At 57.3% G+C, this 23,625-nt stretch overlaps 2 long non-coding RNA genes across 4 annotated transcripts in view; one reads left to right on the forward strand and one right to left on the reverse strand.

The window, feature by feature from the left end:
• LOC102162292 (uncharacterized) overlaps nt 1-23,625 on the forward strand; it is a 73,638-nt gene that overhangs the window by 33,526 nt on the left and 16,487 nt on the right. The window contains exons 1-3 of one of the 3 annotated variants that reach the window (XR_014820814.1): nt 20,383-20,682; nt 20,863-20,939; nt 21,038-21,241. This is a non-coding gene — a long non-coding RNA (uncharacterized LOC102162292). Of the gene's footprint in view, nt 1-20,148; nt 20,683-20,862; nt 20,940-21,037; nt 21,242-23,625 lie in introns of those variants that run through there. The other 2 variants (XR_014820813.1, XR_014820815.1) reach the window with 2 other exon arrangements.
• On the reverse strand, nt 2,070-7,384 carry LOC146397990 (uncharacterized). Its single transcript, XR_014820822.1, has 2 exons — nt 7,023-7,384; nt 2,070-6,016 (listed from the first exon to the last, which is right to left on the reverse strand). It is a non-coding gene; the product is annotated as an uncharacterized LOC146397990 (long non-coding RNA).

The following is a 23,625-nucleotide window of genomic DNA, read 5'->3' on the forward strand; positions in this document are numbered from 1 at the left end:
TCCTTAGCGAGACAGAGACACTGGGTCTCATGTGGCGCCTCATCCTGGTCCTCCTGCTGACTTTGCAGCCCTGGCCCCTGCTTGGGCTCACCTAGGACTTGTCCCTGCTCTGCCCCATTTGCTGGTCCATCTCCACCCATCAGGGCCAGCTCCCGTGTCCCCAGCAACACCTGCTGCCCCAGGAAAAGGTGGAGTGTGTGTTGGGGAGGGTTATCCATGGAAACCCACCCTGCCAGGTCCAGCTGGAGGATGAGCTTGCAGGGCTGGGTCAGAAGTGGCTGGTGGATGAAACACCAAAATGCCTAGATGTTTGCCCATTTGGAGCACTCCCGCTTCTTCCCGATTTCTGGGTGCCACGTTACACTCGATGCATTTTTTTTTTTTGGCTTTTTTTAGGGTCGCACTGGTGGCATATGGAGGTTCCCAGGCTAGGGGTCTAATCGAAACTACAGCTGCCAGCCTGCACCAGAGCCACAGCAATGCCAGATCCAAGCTGCATCTGTGACCTACACCTCAGCGCACGGCAATGCTGGATCCTTAACCCAAGGAGCGAGGCCAGGGATCAAACCCGAAACATCATGGTTCCTAGTCGGATTCATTTCTGCTGTGCCACGATGGGAACTCCATCGATGCATTTTATTTTATTTTTTGGTGTTTTTGTCTTTTCTAGGGCTGCACCTGTGGCATATGGAGTTTCCCAGGCTAGGGGTCTAATCAGAGCTGTAGCCACCAACCTACGCCAGAGCCACAGCAATGCCAGATCCGAGCCATGTCTTTGACACACCACAGCTCACGGCAATGCCGGATCCTTAACCCACAGATCGAGGCCAGGGATCGAACCCTCAGCCTCATGGTTCCTAGTCAGATTCGTTAACCACTGAGCCATCGATGCATTTTAAAACCAAGGAATGAAGGAATTAAGCTCGTCTGGGCTTCTGCCTACGCACTCTGCAGAATATCCGAGGCTGCAGCCGCCCTGGCTGATTGCAGCCGGCCTCTCCGGGTCAGGACGCACGTTTCTCACGCCTCGGCTGCCGCCCGTCTGCCCTTGGTGGCTGGGACTACGGTGCTCTGGACATAGGCGGAATGTCCCCCCACGCTGTCCCTGACTTTTTATATCAATACTCGCCTCGCGGCCGTCACCTCCTCCATCACCAAGATCCATCAAATGAACCAGCCGAGCCCATAAATTATTGCACAAACCATTCCAAACAATAAAGGCAATTTTACTTACTGAACCATTAAATTTACATACTTAAATTAGACCCAACCAGACGTCGCACGGGGCTGTCTTGGGGCCAGGCAAACAATGAGTTTCGGGCTGTTCTATCTTGTGTTTTCTCACCTCGCCCATGAAATTAATGGGGTGCTTCAATTTAATCATCATTACAATCATATCTTTATTTAGTTACTTAGCTGGGTTTGACCTGCCGCCTTGGGCAGCTGGGGAGTCACCCCGTGCCCTGGGTTGTTCTGATGGCCAGGGTGAGGTTGGCAGGAGGCCGGGGGTGGCCGCGGGGCCGCTCTGTCCTCGGGATGTCGGTGGGCATTGCCTCTGCCCACAGGATGCCCATAGGATTTGAGGCTGCTGATGGTCGTCTGCTGTCTGGAGAGCAGAGCTCACATTTGGGGTGCCCCCCGATGGGCATCTCCCTTGACCCCCACGTTGAATCTGACCCCGAGTCTGGCCGATGGTATCTTTTAAATAGTCCTCGGGTCTTTACCTCTTTCCCAGTCCTAACACCCGCGTCTGCTGGGTTCAGGCCCCAAACTTCGTCCCTTTGACGTTAATCTGATGCCATGCCCTGGCTGCCAGAACAGTGTAGGCAAAATCTAAACCTAACCTTTGCTGCCCCCGCTGAAAGCTCTTCCGGGGGGGCCTCCCTTGCCTGCAGGAGAAAGACTGATTCCTGGGTGTGCCATGCAAAGCCCCTCTCTTCTTCCAGCTTTGTCCCCTGTCACTCCCGGCCTTGGCCTTCACTGCCCACTAAATCCAGACGGCCTGGAGCCCCCCCCCACGCACCTCCCACACTCCACCCGCCTTCTTCCCTGCAGATTTGCTCATCTAATGCCCTTCCCTCCTCTGTTTTCTTTTTCTTTTTTCTTTATTTTATTTATTTATTTTTCATTTACTCAATGAATTTATTACATCTGTAGTTGTACAATGATCATCACAATCCAATTTTATAGGATTTCCATCACACAACCCCAGCGCATCCCCTCACCCCCCAAACTGTCTCCTCCGGAGACCATAAGTTTTCCAGTGTCTGTGAGTCAGCATCTGTTCTGCAAAGAAGTTCCGTCCGTCCTTTTTTCAGATTCCACATGTCAGTGAAAGCATTTGGGGTTGGTGTCTCATTGTATGGCTGACTTCACTTAGCATGATAATTTCTAGGTCCATCCATGTTGCTAAAAATGCCGATATTTCGTTCCTTTTAATGGCTGGGTGATATTCCGCTGTGTATATGTACCACATTTTCTTGACCCACTCCTCTGTTGATAGACATTTGGGTTGTTTCCATGTCTTGGCTGTTGCAATGAACATCAGCGTACAGGTGTCTTTGTGAGTCGTGGTTTCTCTGGATAGATGCCCAGGAGTGGGATTGCTGGATCGAATGGGAGTTCTATGTTTAGTTTTCTGAGCAATCTCCATACTGCTTTCCACAGTGGTTGCACCCATTGACAATCCCACCAACAGTGTAGGAGGGTTCCCTTTTCTCCACACCCTCTCCAGCACTTATTGTTTGTAGACTTTTGGATGATGGCCATTCTGGCTGGTGTAATCTGTAATCTGCCCTTTAAGGCAGTTGAGGTCTCTTTTCCTCCCTCTATTGCACACACATTTCTAGGTCCTCAGATCAGTCTAAAAGCCCCCGGCGTCTCACGGGTCTCTCCTCTCACTCGCTGCTCTGTTTGGAACCCATGGTGCCCACCTGGGGTGACTTGCATCCTTCTCTGAACCCCTGGCACCCAGCATAGTCTGACGGACAAGGATGCTCCCCAAAGTTCATGGGTAAATCCCTGCAGACTCCCCGGCCCCGAAGACTCTTCCTCTTCATTGTGTGTGACTCAGACCCAGGACGACACTGGCCGAGAAACATTCCCGCCGTCACAGGGAGGGTACGTGGGCTTCCAGGTGCTTCTTCGGATGGAGAGGAAATTGAGTTACAGGTGTGTGTGGCCTGGAAAGGACCCTGAAGGTGTCAGGCAGTGGCTGGTGCAATGGTAACAGCTCCTCGGTGCTTGTCTCCTGGTCACTTTAAGACATGGCTGAGGAGTTCTTGTGTGGTGCAGCTGGTTAGGGATCCGGCGTTGTCACTTCAGTGGCTCAGGTTCCTGCTATGGCGCAGGTTTGATCCCTCTCCTGGGAATTCTTGTATGCTATGGCTGAGGATAGATCCAGGTGTTAATATGCAGGGTGGGAAGATCTGGGCATCACCCAGAGGTGGGGCACTGCTGGCCGTTTGGGGTGGACACCCACCATCTGCTCCCTGCTGAGGTCACCCCAGGTGCCTTCCAAAGGGGGACTCAGGGGGCCCTGGTGGCCTCGGCCAGTCTGTCTCCGAGGACATCACTAAGCACCTGTCCTAAGACGAAGTGTGTCATGACTCATCCTTGCCAGAGCATCGGGCTTGGCAGATACAACACTTCCCCCCAGAAGATGCTGGTTTGCATGGATGGCTGTGTGAGCACTGCCCACCCCCCGCCATGAGGCTGGGAGTGTCCACCCCCAGGGCCTGGACCGGGCCTTCCCTTCTGCCCTCCCGTCCATCCATCTTCCCCAAACCCAGGCCAGGTCTCTGCAAGGGTGTGGGTTTCGCTATAGCTACGCCCCAGCAGAAGTATAATGCCAGCCACATCTACCATTTAAAATTTCCTAGTGGCCACATTAGCTAAGTAAAAAGAAATGGGCAAAACTAAAGTTAATAATAGGAGTTCCTGTTGTGGTTCAGCAGGTTACGAACCCTACTAGTATCCATGAAGATGTGGGTTTGATCCCTGGCCTCGCTTCGCAGGTTAAGGATCTGAGATGGCTACAGCTGCAGTGTAGGTCCCAGATGTGGCTCAGGTCTGGTGTGGCCATGGCTATGGCATAGGCTGGCAACTGCGGCTCCAATTCGACCCTAGCCTGGGACCTTCCATAGGCGGCTGGTGTGGCCCCTAAAAAAAGAAAAGAGGAAGAAAAAAGAATAACATATCCAAAGCATTATTATTTTCAACATGCAATCAGAATAAAAATGACTAATAAGCTATTTTGCATTTGTCTTTGTACGAAGCTTTTGAAATCCAATATGCGTTTTATGCCCCAGCCCCTCTCAATTTGGACTCACACTCCTGAGTGTCGTGTGGCTGGTGGCTCCCTAATCGGACTGGTCCAGGTGTTCTCGGCTGATATGGGAAGATGCCCTTGTGGAGATGAGCATCCTGAATTCATGCTGAATTCTAGCGCTCGCGTCGCTCCAATTAGGCGTGTGGGGGGAGGTGTGGGGGGAGGCGGGGGGTGGGCCAGCTCCAGCCACCCCCTCACTGAACAATGCTCAAGGCTGCAGCAGCAGAGAGAGGAAGAGGGCAGCTGACGCTAAACACACAGCCTCAGCGGAGGCATCAGGCATCGAGACATTTATCAGCTCTGAGGATACAAAGACACCTCCAAATAAGGACCCCATTGACCCTGCTGCGGGGAAGCTGAGAAGGGAGGCTCTTCCCACCCCCTCTCCGGGGAGGGGGGTGGCCAGGATGCCATCAGGCCCTGCTGACTCAATGAAGTGAAGGCTCGCACAGCCAGCAGCCTGCCAGGGTCTAACCCGGGGCTCCAGGATTTCCCGGGCAGAGCCAGCAGCCCCCCGCATGCCTCATGACTAATGGCTGATACTCTGGTGTGAAAACCATTTAAAAGATGGCACTTTTGTCACAGACAGTGTTCCCCATATGGTAAAGGTCACACCTGATAAGAGCATTATCTGGATTTCTTGGGCAAACATGCTTAGTTAGCCTTGGTGGCTCGAGTGCCACCTCCTGTGCTTCAGAGGCACCAAAGGGGCTGAAAGTCCACCGCGCAGGCACCACACAGGGGCTTCAGACAAAGCAGTGAATTGTTGCCAGCTGCTCACTGCATCTGTGGGGGCATGTGATTCCTTCTGGCTGGCTCTGGAGGGGTGTCCCCCTTCGGGCTGGGTGTCAGCAGGCAGAACCTCACCTCAAGCCTTCGCTGCCCAGTCTGATTCTTGGTCCGTGGACAGTGTGGCCTCCGCAGGAATTCAGAGGTGGCTGCATCTGCTCCTAAAGATGAGCTAAATGAGAATGACCTTGGCCGGAACCACAGAAGGCAGGTGCCGGACAACTGGTCGACCAGCTGCGCAAGGCCCTGATGCAGGAGTTGTGGGCGGGAGGCGCCTGCGAAGTAAGGTCAACTGCTGGTCTCAGCAAATCACCGCAGGAGTCTCTGGTCAGCCGCGATCCCAGGAGAACGGCTTACGGTCAGTGAGACGCGTGTACAGGAGCACAGCACTGCAGGCCGTGCCCGTGAGCCGTGGGAGTGGTGAGAGGGGTCTGCCCCTGACTCTCAGCCGCATCCCTCTTACCCCCCATCACCCTCACACCCCATCGGGGCTGCCCGCACGGTGCTGGGACATCTTTCACAGCTCCTCTCCGGTGTCCCTGGTGCTCGCTGGTGGCCTTGCTCTTCCCTGCCTTGGACCGGGGCCCCCCCAACCAAATCCAATGACGGATCCCTCTGTGCTTTCAGTCCTAGGGAAGGGTGTTACGTTTTTAACCCAGGATGGAGTGCATCCTGAGGAATGGCTTCCAGAGAGTGGTGTGCTCTTATCGTTGGACAGCCAGCCCTCTGGAAAACCAATGTCTGTGTTTCTCATGAATTTTGCTGATAAGGGAGTTCCCACCATGGATCAGCAGAAACGAATTTGACTAGTATCCCTGAGGATGCGGGTTCGATCCCTGGCCTTGCTCAGTGGGTTAAGGATCCGGCGTGGAACTTTCATGTGCCACGGGTGTGGCCCTAAGAAGCAAAAAAGAAAAGAAAAATTTATGATAGAGAGGATGTGTTGCACGAATTCACAAGGGATCATAAAATAAACACTATTCCTTATTGTCAATTCTGTCAGGGGAGTTGGCCCTCAGAGCGCTCTCACTGATTTTTGCTGAACGCTTGCATCTAGAGCCAACCCATGGTTGCCATTCAACTTGAACTTGATCATCTTTTTGCTGCTCTCCACAGGGTAATGGCAATATGCCCATTTCCACTTGACTCTGTATTAGCAGTCTCTCCATCACGTTCTTAAGTCCAGCCAGTCAACAAACCTATAGGAATCAAGCTCTGATTCGTAGATTCGGCCAGGTTCCCTGGTGTACAACCTCCCCCTGCAGCCAGTTTGGAATGACGTGACCTCCCCGGAGGCAGAGGTAGAAGGAGATACAGGATTCTATGCTATTTCAGCCAATCAGCTCCCAGAAACAGCAGTCCTCCTGGGAGCACGGCTAATGATAAAATGTAGGGAAATAACGAGGAAGTGGCCGTTGTTTTTAATAAGATTTATTTGTTTGCGAGTGCATGTGATTTAATGTTTTTATTGCCGGGTTTAACGACCAGTTCACAAAATTCCTGAAGACGGAATCACTGGGTCTCTTGCGCAGGTAGGGATGCGGGCTCCGGCCTCTGCGAGCTGCGTCTGCCTCTTCTCTTTGACCTCAGGCTGCTGGCTCTTCAGTCGCTGGGGCAGAATTTCTTTGAACGCGTCCAGCCCTCTGAGCTCCACGTTTCCTCTTTGGAACTTATTTCTGTTTGGAACTCTCTTCTCCTTGGCCTTCGCCCAGACACCTCTGCGTCTCCCCTCCCGCCCTCTCCCCTCCCGCTTCCTGTCCCCTCTCTCCCCCTCCCCCGCTTCCTCCCCCTCCCGTCCCCCGTCCCCCGTCTTCCCTCCCTCCCCTTCCCTTCCTCCCCTTTCTCCTGCTGGTGGACTCTAACCTGGAGCCTGGGGTTTAAATGGCTCATGTCACCATCTTACCTCCAGTGGCAGCAAATGACGTCACTGCCTGCTATTTGCAATGGTCACCAAGACGTCTCTGCGTTACCCGGGATGCTGTGCAGGGCAGAACCAGCGGAGCTGGGAGGCGGGCTGTCTCTCTGGCCGCTCAGTCCTCCCCCCTGCGCTGCAAGGGCTGGGATGTGGGTTGAAGGAGAAAAATGCCGTTCCGGTGGCTTCATGGCGCCTCCGCTTTTCCCACCCAACAGAGGCAACAAAGGCGGTTTTAGGAGGTTAAGAACAGAAATCTTAGAGGCGAGTGACAGAAGTGGCCGAGGGATTAGGGAAAGGAAGCACCAAGAAGTCTAAGGATGTCCCCTCCTCGTTCTAGGTCCGAGCCCTCCTCCTCGGGGGGCCCCAAAGCATCTCAGGAGCGTCTCATCCTCCCCCAGGCTCCTTGTCCTCTCACCCCCGCCCTCGTTCTGGACGTTTCCCCCTCCGCCTCCTTCCGCGCATCCAGGTCCTCGGGATCCTTGCCCCTCGGAGTCCAGGACTCCTCCCTTCCCTTCCAGATCTCTGCCTGGGGGCAGGGGCCGTCCTCCTCATCTGGAGGGAACGAGGGCACCCTCCCAGGGCAGGTGACCGTGGCCTTGCCTCTCCCCACCCAGCCCCCCCTCCGTTCCCGGGGCCGCCTCTTGGCCCAGGCCCAGCCTCAGACCTGCTGCTGCCCGTCCCCTGCCGTGTCCCTCCTTGGCTGGTGCCCCTGCCAGTCCCCAGTGTCCCCTGCTAGTCCCTGCCTTTGTGGCTTTAGGTCACGGTGGCTGGATCAACATTCTTTCTGCTCCTGTTACACACGCCTGCCTGGCCAACCTCTTTTTAGTCTGTAAACCCAGATCATTATTCACCTGGCCCTCCCTGAGAGCTGGACTACCAAGAAGAGAGAAGCACGGAGTTCCCGCCACGGCTCAGTGGGTTAAGAACCTAACTAGTACGCGAGTTCCATCCCTGGCCTCGTTCAGTGGGTTAAGGATCTGGCGTTGCCACAGGCTGTGGTGTAGGTAGGAGATGCGGTTTGGATCTGGTGTTGCTGTGGCTGTGGCATAGGCCAGCAGGTCCCATGCGACCCTTAGCCTGGGAACTTTCATATGCCGCGGGTGCAGCCCTAAGAAGGAAAAAAAAAAAGTCAGAAAGCAATGGACAAGATAGCAAGAGTAAGTCTTTACCTATCAATTATGACTTTAAGGGTAAAGAGACTACACTTTCCAATCAAAAGACACAGAATGACTGAGTGGATTAAACAAGAGGAAGGGAGAAGCAGCCCTCCTCTGAGCTGCCTTCGAAGACGGGGCTGTCCTGTCCTCATGTTGGCATCTTCATCCCTTGACACGGGCACGCGAGGCACACAGTGTACCCGGAAGGCGCGTGTGAGCGGGAGTGAGGTTGGCCGTGTATTGAGTGGGGAGTGGCTGCCTAAGAGGAGGGCCAGGTGCGTGCTTCTGGCTGGAGCCTCTCGTGCCCCAGGGTGAGCGTCCCTCACAATGGCCTTATTTTGGCTTCTCTAAATTGTCTCCTGAGGTGCTCAGGTGAGGCCCACAGGCAGCTTTGGGGCTGGAAATTCTGGATGCTGCAGTAATTGTTCCTGCTAATTACCAAGAAGCAGCAAACAGAGATTTTTTTTTCCCTCTGCCTGAACTGAATTTTGTTATGCAAATTAGAATTGTCTCTAAGGTGTTGCTCTTGAACCTGGAGCATTAGAGGAACATTTGCATTTATAGCTGGACGCTGCCACGGAGCCGGGTATTATTTTCATGAGGCTCGGGTCATCGAAGATGCTCCTGTTTGGGGGCTGACTTCAGGTGTATGTGCGGAGGTGCACCTGCAACTCTGAGTGTGTGTGTGTGTGTGCCCCGAGTGCCTGTGTGCATTTGCACACTGTCTGAAGGGCTGCCTTGTCCTTTGACACCTGCAGGGGTGGGGGGAAGGCGACAGGGCAGAAGTCATGAGGTTTCGATGTGGTCCTCACTTTTCAGCTCTCTTACACCAGGGTCTGTTTTCCAGGTTAGAAAGTGAAAGGGGAGGCCCTCCTAAGAGCCTCCCCCACCCCCGCTGCCGCCTCCAAGGGGATTCTTGAAGGTGAGGGGTCTTTTTCTCCATCACGGCTCAGCCCTTGCCCCTTCCCTCCCCTGAAGCCCAGACCCTGCCTGCCACACCATGGCTGCCAGGAGCCCAGTGTCACCCTGCATGAAGGGGCACGTGGTGGAGACACACATGTCAGAGGCACCAGGAAGGGGGCCGTCTCTGCCTAGAGGAGGCGGGGACTGAGGTGGGGGGGAGCTGGCAGGGTCCTGCTGCTGTGTGCATGGACCATAATGGAACCTCTGCTGCCTGGTCCTGCCCAGACCTCACGGAGGACGCAGCTGGATGCAGACGGAGAGTTGGGGCTGCTTTTGCCCTCCGAGGAGCCTTCCTCGGCCTCAATCCTCTGCCCCCACTGCTCCAGCCCCATGGGTCCTTCCTGGGGACCTGGTCCTGGGACAAGGCCCAAGCACCACCCCTGCATCTTCCTCTCCTCCTCCCCCACTCCTGGTACCATACATACACTGAAGCATCTAGGACCTCAGCGGCGCAGAGAAGAAGCGCACGGAAGCTCCGGGCGTCTGGACCGCTTACGGGAGCCTGGATGTCAACTTTGCCTGATTTTCTAATTTCATCTCTTACAAGCTGTGGGGATGCTAACATGATTAAGTTCTTCACACAATTTATTAGCATCATGTTGGAAATCCAGTAGTATATTCTACTGGCTGAGTAATCCAATTAGCAAAGTGTATTTATTTCGTGGGAATCTTAGCCTCACACCGTCCCACTCAGGCCCGGTCTCCCCGCCTTCTCCTTGGCTTTCTGCAGCAGTTTCCCTGGTGGGCGGGGCCTTGGGGAAGGGGCGAGGAGGGGCGAGGGGTGGCCCCGCCTTCAGCCTGAGCAGACGTGAACACCCCCCCTTTACAGAGGAGCGAACAGGTCGCTGCCCAAGACTCTTGGGTAATGAGGGTCTGAAGCCACATGAGCCCCCATCACGCCCCTCCCTCCCAATCGCAGTTTGTTTCTGTCTCCAGGGAGCAGGGAGGGGCCCAGGGTCAATGCTGTCCCCCCAGCCCTCCTTCAGGGGGGAGATGAAAAGGGATTCTGGCAAAGCGGCAGGGACCTCGGCGACCCCAACTCTCCCAAGTGGGTGGTGGGTTCAGCAACCCCTTCACTCCCTTTGCGGGTGCAGCTCAGGGGGCGCCCCGAGGGGGAGGCGACGCGCAGGTGTGCTGGCCTCCTGCCGGCGGGAATCACAGGAGGAAACAAAGGGACCTGGCCTGGGCATCCTCGCTCCAACCTGCGCCCTCCAGGATTCTTCTACCTGCAAGGACCAGCCCCTGTGTCTGGCCCGGTGGGTGGGCTTGCCTCTTTAGAGACCCCAAGACACCCCCCCCGCCGCCAACCGGGGGGTCCCCGTCCTCTTCCCAGAAAGGCCGTTTTAAGGCTCCCAGTGGAGTTCTCCCACCCCCCTGCCTGTGCCCCCAGACTCATGGCTGCGGTGTGCCACCTTCCACATTAATGACAGGCGCGCCGCGGAAGACGGCTGCTCCTGCCAGTGGGTTTCGCTGACATCACACCGCCCGCGCCGAGCAGCACACCCTAAGGCAACTGAGATCCTAATAGCTTTCTCCAAGACGCCCGGCATCAGTTTTGACACCGGGCGCTTTCTTCTTCCTCCCCACGGCTCGCTTTATAACTCTGTCATTGCCATTGATTTTGACTAAAAGAGAGAGAAAAAGCCTGCTCCTGCTAATACCACTCTAAGTCAGGGAGGTGGGGAGCTCTGGGAAGAGCCCGCCAGGGGCCAGAAGTCAGAGGTTTGGGGCTGGGGTCTGCACAGGAGGCACCCCCCCACGGATCCCCTGCGGGGAGGGTGTGAGAGAGAGGGGGAGAAGGGGGCTGGGCACTGATGGTGGGTGAGTCGAGTCCCTGGTCGGGGAGGGGGCGGCTCTCCGAGCCCCCCCTCCACCGCCTGCACTCGTGGAGTGTGACAGCAGCGCATTTTGAGAGCTGGCACAGAGGTGCCCCGTGTACAAACGTGCCGATCTGGGCGCTGAGGGTAACGAGAGGCTGGGTGATTCCGTGCGCTCCTGCCGCAGCCCCAAGCATATTTAGCTTAAGGCGAGGCTCGGGGAGTGGTACAGGGCCTTCTCCGAGACCCCTGCTTGAAGGCTCTCTCTCTAAGAAGACAGGCGGGCACCCTCCTCTCCCACCAGGTCCCACAGCCAGGGCTGGTCTCTCTGACTCTGAGGAGGGGGGGGAGGGCAGTCTCCTCTCAGTCTCCCCCCCCCCCCGTTTCCTTCCCCCACCTCCTCCAGACTGGGTGCCCCCACACTGAACCCAGGGGAGAAGCTCTTCCCATTTTCCACGTGCCCCATTCTTCTGGGCCTTTGCTGGGTCACCAAGGCCCTGCTGGACGCCCCTTTCTGTCTAAGTCCAGCGGATGATGGAGGAAAGCCCTGAGTGGCCTCCTGCACAGCAGGGACCCCCAGCCAGCCGGGCCCCTGGGGAGCTGAGGCCACCAAGGCCCTCCTGTGGGGGGAAGAGTCCTGCTGTGCAGGGGACAAGAGGCGTGTCTGTAAATACTGATCCTCCAAGGGGGAGGTTGAGGAGTGGGGGTATCTGGTGACAAGTGCAGACACAAGAGGGCCACACGGATTCTGGGAGCCCCTGGTCAGGAGGTCTGTCCCCTGTGGCCAGGGCTATTGCCCTGGTCAAACCGTGCAGCGAGGCCCCTCAGTGGGCATCTAGAGCCCCCGCGAACCAGGGGCCCTGGAGCATGTGCTGTTTTCCTGTAACTGTCCTTCTCAAGTGGAAGTTCACGTTAACTGCGCGGCCAGCTGCTGTGCGATGGAAAAGCCGTTACAGCCCCTTCCTGTCCTTTTGATCAAACCCTTCGACTCCCAGGGCGCCCTCATTTCTGATTGTTGGAAAAGCACATTGACGGGGCGGAGGGGGGGCGGTGGTGCGGGCCCCTCCAGGTGACCAGGCTCCGGTCCTGGAGGAGGACAATTCGGGCAGACCCCTTCCTCGGGGCTCTGAGCCCAGCGCCGTCTGCAGGCGAGGGGTCTTCCTTGGGGGTCTTGAGTAGAGCCCCGTGCATGGGCTCCCGCAGGCGGAGTCAGCCAGCTGTGCCACTGGCTACTCTCTGGGTGCCCAGCCGCTGATTCACTGCACCTGCAGGTCATGGACCCTGAGGGGGCAGTTCCTGCTCCCCCCTCCCCTCACCCCCCTCTGGTGCGCACTGGTAAGCGGGCATCTTGGGGTGGGGTTTCCGATGCTGCTTCTCAGCAGGACAGCCATGCTCCCCAGCCCGCTCACAGCAGTCCACCGTGAGGGCAGCTGGCTCTTCTTGCAGCATCTGCCCAGGCCAAGCTGGCAGTTTCCTGCGTTTGCAAAGCCAGGGCACTGAGAGGATGTGGGAGGGGCAGCTTCCGGCCCTGGCGTTTTGGCAGCCGTTCCCAGGCAAGAATCCACCCCTAGCCCTGCCATTGGTTCTCCTGCCTCTTCCGGGCAGAGTGGGGAGCAGCGCCTGCTCCTCGGGGGCTGGTCCATCCCATCACCCAGGCTGCCCAGGGGCGGTCATGCCCACTAGCTTAGGGGGCCCCCTGGGGCCCAGTGCCCTCCTGCCAGCCGCACAGAGGTCAGCCTCGTGCCTGTGCCGTAGGCCTCTGTGGCGTCATTTACCTTGTCCGCTGCCAGCTTGGCTGGCCCTCCTTCGCTCCTCCCCGGGGCCTCTGCCCTTCACAGTGCCCTGTTGTTGCTGGAAGAGCAGGCAGGCACCCTGGCCCTGGCTTTCCACCCTGTCTCCTGGAGGGCAGTGTTTGGTTGACCACCGCAGGCAGCCCCGGGGCTGGCTCGGCTAGTGGGGAACTGGACGCCCTTCTGGAACACCAGCTTCCCAAGGGCAGGCCCCACTGGCTTCTCCACGGCTGCACTTCCAGCATCCAGAGCAGCACCGAGCAGGGCTTACGGCGCAGGGGTGAATGTACAAGTGACCAAAGAGGTGACAACACCCCTTCCCTCCCCCAGCCCGGAGTGGGTGCATTGGTACCTTCCCATCGAACAGAAGCTGACCTCTGGGAGGCCCTGGGCCCTGGGCAGTGAAAGGCAGGCCCAGGATGGAGGGGTTGTGTGGTGAGGGGCAGGAGAGGCAGGGGGAGGGCCGAGCTTGGATCAGGAGACCCCTTCTCTCCAGAAGCCTGGATCAGGAGAGACCCCTGCTTATCAGGAGTCCCTCCGCCTCCAGCCAGAGTGGCTGGATAGGCCACCCCGTTGGCGTGGCCTCGAGGGTAGGAAGCCATGTTGTGCAGGGACCCAGGTCTGGGTCCACATTGCTGTGTGACCCCAGGGAGACTTCTCAGCCTCTCTGTGCCTGTTTCCCATCAGTTACAGAGGAGTGACAACAGCCATAATCGCAGGGTTATTAGGAAGACTCAATGTGATGATGCATGAGAATGTTTAAAATAGTCCTGGCACGTGGTTAATTTTTAATAAATTTTAGGGATAAGTTGCCAGTAATAATAATAGCCAAAGTGCAGATGTTGATAAGACCCTCAGGAAATAAGAGGCTTGTGTTTTATACCCCAGACCACGGCTGGCTGTGTGATCTGGGCACATGCAGTTGTCTCTGGTCTCTGGATGAGCTCCCTGTTAGTTACCGTCAGAGGGGCCTGGGGCAGATGGCTGCTGGGTCTGAACTTGGTCCTGTGACCTTTCCCCGCTGAGTGGTGGGAGCGCTTGGGCTCACCCTTTGCAGTTCCAAGAGCGCGCACATCCCATCCTTGCGCCTTCTCTGGGCCGTGCTCTGGCCCGTGGCCGCCGTCATCAGGTTCCCAGGGAGCAAACCAAGGCCCGGGTCGGGTAACGACTCAGCCCCCATCGCACCTTCCTGGCCACGAAGGGCCTCTTCCTAGAGTTCCTGTGGCCTCACACTCTGACGTCTGTGAGGCCTGTTGGTTGGTTGGTTTTCAATACGTGGCCATCTTCTGTGGTATCAACCCGGATGACTGATGCTAATGTGTGCAAGCCTGTCCCGGGGAGGGAGCTGACGTGGGGTTCGAGTAGGAGTGTTCTAGAACATGCTATTAGGAGCACATGACAGCCATGTAGCGTGGATCTGGTGCCTGAGAGGTGACAGAGTACTTGCTCAGCTTATGGCATCTGTTCTTCCCAACAGCCCGGGAGGCTCAGGATGCAGGGATTTGCCCTCAGGCCCAGAACCGGCAAGTGGTGTCAAGGCGGGACTTGCACCCAGATATGTGGCTTCCGAGCCCAAAGCTGCCCTCTCTGAAGTCCACTAGCACCCGAGACGTGGCCAGGGCCTGAGGGCCATTGAACTTTTGCTCCTCTGGGGAGAAAGCTCAGGCAGAAGCCATGTTCTGTTCTCCAGGGAAACCGTGACCCACCATTGACCCATCACAGCCCAGGGGATGCTGGGAAAATCCCTCTCAGGTGCCGAGATCCCTCCCCCGCCCCACGGTTGTTCTAAAGAGGGAGCCAACCACCCGGGGAACATTCCCCAGGAATAATTGCTAAAAGGCCTAATTTTGGAGATAACCACCGTTATAAACGTCTCATTACTTTAATTAAAGGCTCATCCATCACTGACGCGCTGCTCCCCTGAAGCAGAGGGGCTCAGGCAGCAGCAGCATCCAGTGTGAGCTCGATTGGGAGGCAGAGTGAGGGCTTGCACCGCACTCCCCCTCAGCCTCCTTTATGGATGCTGGCGGCCCCGCCAAACCTCGCAGGAACACCCCATTTCCTCCCCCATGGCCCCGGTGGCCTGTGCCCCTGCAAAGACCCTCCCTGCCCCTGCTGCCATGTTGGCAAAACTGAGACGGCCTTGGAGGAGCCAGGCTGTGACCGTGCAGACAAGAAGGGTCAGCGAAGAGCAGAGAAACTCAGAACAGCGGGTGTGACCCCAGCACGTGTGCTTGTTGGGAGGTCGGGGGTGTCTCTGCCCCAACGAGGCCATCGTCACTTCAGTTCGTCAAAGTCCTGCCTTGCTCGGGGGCCCTTTACCGCCTGAGTCTGCCCAGTAAGTGCCCCTGCTCTGCTAGGAGGCTCGGCATCCCACTGGCGCGCACAGCGCGATTGCTTTCTCTCCTCTCCTGTCAGTGGGCATTTGGACGAGCGTTTGGCTACTGCATATAAGTTGCTGTCAGTATCCTGATACCTGTCTCTGGATCTGTGGGGGCAGGATGTCCCCTTGGTGTATGTTCCGGACCGGGGTGGCTGGGTCAAGGCCACGGGAACACGCAGGCTGAGTTCTGCCCCCTCTTCTCCAGCCCCTTCCCGTCTCCTGAGCCCCTGCTGCGTACCAGCTCCTGTAGGGGGCACTTCCCTTCAACCTCAGAACCATGCTGTGTGGGAGATTCCATTGTCCCCCTTTTATAGATAGATCTAAGGCTCAGAGGGACTGTCACTGGTCAAGGCCACTTAGCTGATAAGTAGCTGGGCCAGAATCAAACCCAGATCCCATGGCAGCGGGTGTGGGGGGTGGGGGGAGGGCAAATTCCTTGATCTCAAGGCCCCTCTGCCCCTTGCCCCCCACACCCAGCATTCTGGGGCGCCCCTGGCACATTAAAGCCTGCCTGGACAAGGCCGGTGATCAGTGCCTCCAATGGGAAGCAGGGCGGAGGTGCCCACGTGACTGCTGCCCTACCGGCACCTGCAGCTGGCGTGCCTCCTGGGGGGCAGGTTCCCAGCCCCTGCCTCGCTCACGTTTTACTTTCTCCTAAGTGGCCTCCAGAGATGCCATTTCCCGTTACAGAATCTGGCTCCATCCAACCATCCCGACAAATGGCCCATCAGCTCAGCCCATCCACAGGCAGCAAGAAACGTGGACCAGGGGAAGGAATTGAGCAGGGACTTTTATTCCTTCCTGGGGTTAAACCTCCCAGTTTGAGGTAAAACAAATTCCTCACTGGAGCTCATCACCTCCAGCTGGGCCGTAGGAAGCCCCATTTAATCAGATCACTTAGCTCTGAATCATGCTAACGAGATGACGGGCAGGGCTGACTCTGCCCTCGTGCAAGGCCAGTCTCGGGGGACGAGGGCAGTCTGGCAGGCGGGGGGTGGCTGGCTCTGGAGGTGCAGGGCCTCTGCAGACCTGGGGCGGGTACTGTCCTCCGTCCCTCGGCGTCTGTCTGCATCCACGGTAGAGAGAATTCTCCTTGGGCCTCAGCTCGGGGGCCAGAGTGAGACGATGAGACGGAAATCAAACCAGGAGTTACCTCAATGGGCCTCAGAACCTTTGGAAGCACAGCCATGCCCCCAAGAGAGAGGGGGACACCAGCCCCACGGAGACGGGCACCAGCTCCAGCATCATGCAGCCCCCATGCCAGCGCCAGCTCCAATCCCTCTGTGGACTCCACCCACACAGAGCTGTATAACGTGACTAATTCATGCAGCAGCGAGTGGTGGAGACAGAGCCTGGTCAGCTTCCTGTGGAGCATTCCTGGAAGTCGGGGGCTTCAGGGACCCCGGAAGCGTGAGTGTTTGGGGAGGGGATCCCGTGCTCAGAACCCTGCAAAGGGAGTCAGTTACTCCAAGTTGGGCTTGGCGGCCTGGAGCGTGTTACTGACTCTTCATTGACACAATTGCAGGAAGATTCAGGGTATAAATTTGAACAAGGATTAACCATTCCCAGAACAAACAGCCCTCGCCGGCTCTCCTCCCCGCACACAAACCCCACTGGGTCATCCAAGTGCAAACAGGTATGATGAGGCCGCCTCTCCTCTCCCCTCCCTCTTCCCGGCAGCTGGTCTTCCACCAACAGCGTCCAGAGTCGGTGGGTCTTGGCCTGCAGAGAAGGTGGCCTAAGGGTTGGGGGAGCCCCTGGGGACCTTGACCCCCCTTCTGGAGCAGGCAGTGGCTAGGTGAGGCCCTCGTCGGTTTCCTGTCTCCTCCTTCTACAGGGGGAGAGGTGCAACTCGGCCCGTATGGCTTTGACGCAGCATCAGTGGAGCTCGAAAGCTGAGAACGGGCCAAGGATGAACCCGTCGCCCCCACTGGCCTCCCCTCCTTAGACAGACAAGTCACAGGGATGATGGAATTAGCATCTCGCTCCTGGTCTGGGGTCTGTCTGAAAATTCAGATGCGTGAGAAAGACAGAAGAAGAAAATTCGTGTGGCAACATCCTGGGAAAGCCAGGGAGCAGCCCCCAAACCGCGGACCTTTGGAAGGTTCGGAAACATGCGCCTGCGGGGATGAGGGTCCCGGGGAACAGACGTGTTGCATGTTCACCCCCCTTCCAGGGCCAGGCAGGTACAGGTGGGTGGGTCTGGGGTCACCTGGAGAAGGTCGTGTCTGGAGGTGGCGACTCCTCTGCCCCTGTCTATTGCTGTCATAGGGGAGAGAGCCAGGGGTTTCTGTGGAGAAGCCGACGTACAAGCTGGATTTGGACATGAAAGCGTGTGGCTTTAGATGCTGGCACCCCAAATTTTACATTAAAAAGCACGACGTGGGCCAAACCAAGCCTTTTGTGGGCTTGGCTTCTCTTTCCTCACCCCAGTCTGCAACCCCAGCCGACAACCTCCGGCAGCTGGAGAGGAGGGCAGTGGGAGAGGAGGTGGGGGGGCAGGCTCCTGTCTTTCTGCTTTCAAGGTTGAAAGCTGTGTGTCTTCTAGGGGCTGCTGTCTTTCAGGGTAATTTGATTTTGCTTTTCTCTAGCTGCCTTTGATCCTCTGAGGTTGCTAGGCAGAGCTACTATTTTATTTGTAGGCTTTGATGATGGCGAAGGATTTTGTGGGGTTTTGTTGTTGTTGTTGTTTTTGCTTTTGCTTTTCTAGGGCCGCACCCGCGGCGTGTGGAGGTTCCCAGGCTAGGGGTCCAATCAGAGCTGTAGCTGCCGGCCTTCGCCAGAGCCACAGCAACGCGGGATCCAAGCCATGTCTGCGACCTACACCACAGCTCACGGCAACGCCAGACACTTAACCCACTGAGCAAGGCCAGGGACCGAACCCGCAACCTCATGGTTCCTAGTCGGGTTCTTTTCCTCTGCTCCATGATGGGAACTCCAGGAGGAGAAGGATTTTGAAAGCTGCAGCCTGAAGACACAAGCTCCCCCTGGGCTGTTGTCAAGTCGGTTCCCACGGTCTCCAGGAGACTAGAGAACAGTCTTGGGTCTTCTTGGATTGGGATGACCTACTCCCATTGGTTGACACTGGGTTGCCAAAACTAGGAACCAACTCCTTGTGGGTGCTGTCACATACGCACCCATCGTTCGTCCATCCATCCACCCATCCGTCCATCCACCCATCCGTCCATCCTCCATCCATCCTCCGTGCATACATGCGCGCCACAGATGTTTACTGAGCACAGGTCATGCGTCAGGGCTGTGCTGAGCGGTGGGGTGAGAATGATAGCTGGACAACAGCCCCGTCCTTCCTTCTTAAACCCACGGTTACAATGCCCACAGCCAGTAGGCAGCAAGTGGGGAGGAGTGGCGGCCAGGAAAAGCAACCCACCTCCCTGGATGGTGGGCGACAAAGAAGACTCCACTGAGCAGAGGACTAATGCGCTGGGTTTAAGTCTGTGCAGTTCTTGGGCTGGACAAAAGGAGGGAAAGGCATTTATGGAGGACGGAACAGCGTGAAAGGAAGGGGGGGGGTCCCCTCCGAGCCTAGGGCAGACTCTGTGCAAAGGAATCAGTGGAGCAGCAGAGGGGCGTCCTTCCTAAGCCCTGGACACACCTGGAGAGCACTTGGCGCCTTTTGCCTTTGGTGCAGACCCTGTCCCTGCCGGTGGGGAGCCAGGTCGGCAACGGAAGCTGACCGATGTCAGCAACGGATGGATGGCCGGGAGATGAGCATGCTCAAAGTGGGTTAGGAAAACCTCTCCGTGATGCTAACTGCTGGTAGAGCTCTCCCTTCCAACTTGAGCTGAAGCTTTGCATTCCCTCTAGCCAAATGCCCAAGGCAATGTGGGGTGCTCACAACCCTTGGAAGTAAAAATACCTCCAAGAGGAGCAAGCTGATGCTCAGAGAGGTTTAGGAACTAATCCCAAACCACACAGGTCCCTCTGTGCCCAAGGCGGTGCTGCTTCCTCACCCACTGGGGGGGGGGACCCTTAGCACATCCCAGCCCCTCTCACGGTCTGCCCAGGTGTCAGCACGCAAGCACCGGTGGACCCGCGTAGACAACAGCGCGCCTTAAAGCCGTGCGTGGCAGAGCACGTGCTGGTTTTCCACGGTTGCCGATGGGCCCCCTTCGCATGTCATCATCACCGAGGCGTGTTAGTGACACGTCCACTCCACTTCCTCGGATCATCTGTATGACTGGGCCAGCGCGGGTTCCTTCTGGTTCGTGTTGTTTTTCTTCTCCAAAGCTCTCTCCATCATCAGCAAATCTGTGTTCTGCTCCTCATTTATGGTGCCTGAGCTCCTGCTCCCCTGTGATGACCGAGGGCCCTGGCAGATCCAATTTCCAAGCCTAGGAGGCTGTGGTTGGAAGTGTTCTGTGTAAAATAGAACGAGGTGGGGGCGCAGGGAGGAGGAGCCGGCAGGCTGATCCGTTGTTCCAACAGGGCGCCGCTGTGATGCTGAGGGGTGTCTGGCCAAGGGAGGGGAGTAGTGACAGGACCACGCAAAATTATAGCCCCTGGGAGCTCCCATTATGGCTTGGCAGGTTAAGAACCCAACACAGTCTCCATAAGGTCGCAGGTTCGATCCCTGGCCTCGCTCAGTGGGTTAAGGATCCGGCGTTGCTGTGAGCTGTGGTGTACGTCACAGACACGGCTCGGATCCCGTGTTGCCATGGCTGTGGTGTAGGGTGGCAGCTGTGGCTCCGAGTCAACCCTTAGCCTGGGCACCTCCATATGCTGCAAGCGTGGCCCTAAAAAGCAAAAAAAAATTGTAACCCTGGAAGATCACTCCTGGAAGGGGCTCAAGGGACTGTCCCCCTCGAACTCTCCTCTGTTTTTCTTACATGGAAGTGAAATGCACATAACAGAAAATTAACCAGTTTTTCCACGTGTTTTATTACTGTTGATTTACTTTTTTAAAAACCCATTTTAAATTGTAGAATTCTGGGGCCCTTCGTACTGTCACAGTGTTGGACACTCAGCACCTCTGTCTAATTCCAGAACAGTTCCATCACCCCAGAGAGAAACCCCGGAGGCATGAGCAGCCTCTCCTCATCCCCCACCCCAGCCCCAGCCCCTGCAAACTCGGATCTGCTTTCTGTCTCCACGGAGCTGCCTGTTCTGAACATTTCACATAAATGGAATCGTACAGCGTGTGACCTTCTGTGTCTGGCTCCTTTCACTCAGCGTGATACAACCCCTTCGTCTCTCAGGCGGGCAGGAGGGCCCCGTCCCAGCTCACACAGCGGGGAAGGACAGGCTTCCCACGAGTCAGAGGACGCCGAGCCAGGATGGGCAGCCCCCAGGTGGAAAGGAAGGTGGCGACTGAGTCCATCACCTGTCATCTAGAACCTGAGAGCGGGATGCACGCTGACAAAGCCCACGCCGCGGCTGAATTCAAACGTCTGGTTCAAGGAGTACGGATTGGGCGCCTGCTGGATGCACAGCCCCTTTCCCAGACCATCCAGCCTGGCTGGTCTGGAGCACAGTCTTTGATGGAAGCGAGGTTTGAGTCTGGAGGCACGTTTCCCGCTGGTAAGCAGTGGATTCCAGACATGTCCTTTTGGCTCTCAAAGCCGACTTTCTCGTTGCTTAAGTGGCTGCACCCCCGGAGCCTGCATTAGGGGCGGTGGTGCATGTTCCACGCGGCAACTCGGGGAAGTCTCGGTAAGTGTCAGCCACGAGGGGCGCTTTGTCAGCCTGTTGTTATTCCAGAAGGAAGCTGCCTCCTTTGGGTGTCTCCCTCCTGCCGCCGGTGCAGCCCAGGGACAGCCAGGCACCTGCGTGGAAAGGTGAGGTGCCTCCCACTTTGGAGAAGGCAGTGATGGAGTGGCCTCCCGTGCCGGAGGCCAGGGTGGAGGGTGCGGTGCTGAAGTGTGCTTGTCAGCAGGTCCAAGAGGGGACAGAGGAAGGCCAGGCTGGGCTCATGTGTGTCCTTAAGCCCCCTCGTCTCCCGGGGTGACCCTGTGAGCCATCCTGAGTTAGCTGCTTCGCGCCACTGAAACACCCACCTTCCTCTGGAGAGATGATTCCACGCCACTCAAGGACCCCACCTATGTGACAATCACTGATTAAAATGCCTCTGCCTGCTCCATGCCTGCGTGCAGGGTGAATTGTACAGACGGCCATAAACCAGCCGCAGTGACTCCGCTGCCTCCCGGGGCTGCTTTATCTCAGCCACACAGAGAGAGAGGGGAGCCCTGCCTTTCTGTTTGGAGGAGCTAGAATAGCGTAATTTTATTTATTCTTAATCAACCATTTCAGCGTGTTCCCTCTAGTCAAGGGCAGAGCCGGAGAGCAATGTGGGCACATTATTTATATTTAGCCTTTATTTACTCAGGAAGGTCTAGGGAGACGCAGTATCTCGTTTGCAGAGACCCTCCCCCCAGGGGCACTACGCCATCACTCAGAGCCTGGGAGCCTGCACACAATGCGAGAGGCGGGCAGGGCCAGGCGGCCCCTCCACCTGCAGGATCAGCTGTCTCTGTCCTCCGTGCTGGGGCCCCCGGGGCCCCCCAGTTAAAGGCTGCAAAGCCAGCCAGACTCATTCCCTCCAACCTGCCGGGAGGTGCCAGAACCCCGGATGGCCAGAGGGCCCACCTCCCCGACGGGCTGGTCTCCTCTGCACAGCCTCTCCCGGACCCCTGGCTCCCGCAGCTCTGCCCTCCCTGGGCACCTGGCATGGCTCTGCTGCTCCTAGTGTCAGGGCTGCTTTGCAAGGAGGCTGGCTGTCCCTTCCTGGGGTAGGACAAGAGGGGTGCGGGTACCCAGGCCACCCCTCATGCTGGGTCCAGCTTCAGGTGGGCGCTGGGGGCTTCCCCTGCTCCCCCGCCCCCTGCCCACCACTTTGTGTTCCGCCTCCCACCTGGGTCTCTGGGGCCATGCTCTGTGGTGACCCTTTTTCTTTCCTCTTTTCTGGGGATGATTTCTGGGCAAGAGACGCAAGACTGATGCTTTCAGGGCCTGGTCAATGGAAGCGGTTTCCATACCGTAACCTGCACACAGCAAGGGTGCCCTGTCTGCCTCTGACTGTGTGTAGACGGAAGGCCGGGGGAGGGGCTAGGGAGGAGGGGACCAGGGATTTGAATTCCCTTCGGTCCTGCAGGAGTGGAGAGAGAAGTGGCTGGTTAGAGCCCACAGGGAGACGAGTCTGTCCGTTCCACCCCTTCTCTCCATAAAGAGAGGCCTGGGCGCCCAGCACACGACCAGATCCAATATTCATTAGTCCCCCTGAAAGCTGCAGAGATGACTCTTGGGGGGGAGTTGGGGGGGTCACTGCCACCTCCTCAGTAGTTATTTACATAATAATCTGACCCTTAGGTTACCTTTCATCAACAAACACATGTGAAAACACAGAAGCAGCTGGCCACATCTCATAAATATATATTGTTAACCCCGGTGTAGATGGCTTACTTTCACTTACTGGGAAAAAGCAAAGCGGGGCCCCTGATTTGCATAGCCCTTCGGGAGGGCGGGGCCTCTGGAGCGCCTGCAGCCCCCCCTCCCTGCACTCCCTCTTCAATTAATCGGCTTGCCCAGGCTCGGGCCTTTCCCTCCTCACCCTCTCTGGTGCCCGGAGGTCTGGGAGCCGGGGATGGGGCGTTTCAGGCCAATTTGTTAAGTGCCTGCCGGCAGGATCCTCCTCCCTCCCCGACGTGGACTCAGAGCCCGGACCGGAATGTTCGTGTGCAGTCCCGGGTTGCACACGCCACGGCTCCCCAAGAATCACGGGCGGAGGGCCACCTTGGCCCCATCTGTCTTCTTACTTTGGGGGTGCCCCGTCTTTGGGGTCCTTGTTCAATGGGGGGTGTGGAGGTGCCCGCTCAGAGGCATTGAGGTCCCTGCGTAGGGTGGGGTGGTGCACCCAAGTCTCAATCCACCTGCCTGGCTGGGTGGTGTCCCAGGAAGCAGACAGGGGGCACCTAGGTGATGAGGCCTGTGGCTTGGCCGGGGACGAGTGACCCTCCGGGAGGACAGAGTTAAGGATGGGCTGGCGCCAAAGGTGGGAGCCCTGGACCTCACTCCCCCGCCCCCCACCAGCCTCAGGCCTCCTCCCCTTGCAAAGTCTGGATGCACTCACAGGCCCTGGCCAGCCTCCTGGAGCCTCCAGGCTAAAGGGTGGGCACAGGGTGACACCAAGGTCCTTCCGGGAAGGCCCTCTGGGGCCGGAAGGGGCTTCCGGAGGCGGACTGGACCCAGGGCTGGTCCTAAGCCTGGGAGCCCCAGGCCCCCAGTTTGCCAGCACCTTCTTATTCCTCGGCTGGCGTTTCGAGTCAGATGACCACTTTGGTGTGGTGGCACTGACCATCCTCCCAGATCGACATCCAAGGCCCGAGGGCCAGTTTCTTCATTTGCAAGGAGAAGGAGAGCGATTGGGCGGCCCCACGGCCCAAGCCAGCAGATCTGGGCTCCTGCAGGCCAGCGCTATGGCCAGTTGGCTAGAATGGCTACCATTAATTAAGTAAGACCATAGGCCAC

The sequence above is a fragment of the Sus scrofa genome, chromosome 12, assembly GCF_054392235.1.
Source record: "Sus scrofa isolate SSC_HxYL_T2T_F1_AM1 chromosome 12, Sscrofa_HxYL_maternal_Yorkshire_Landrace_v2.0, whole genome shotgun sequence".
Lineage (NCBI taxonomy): Eukaryota > Metazoa > Chordata > Mammalia > Artiodactyla > Suidae > Sus > Sus scrofa.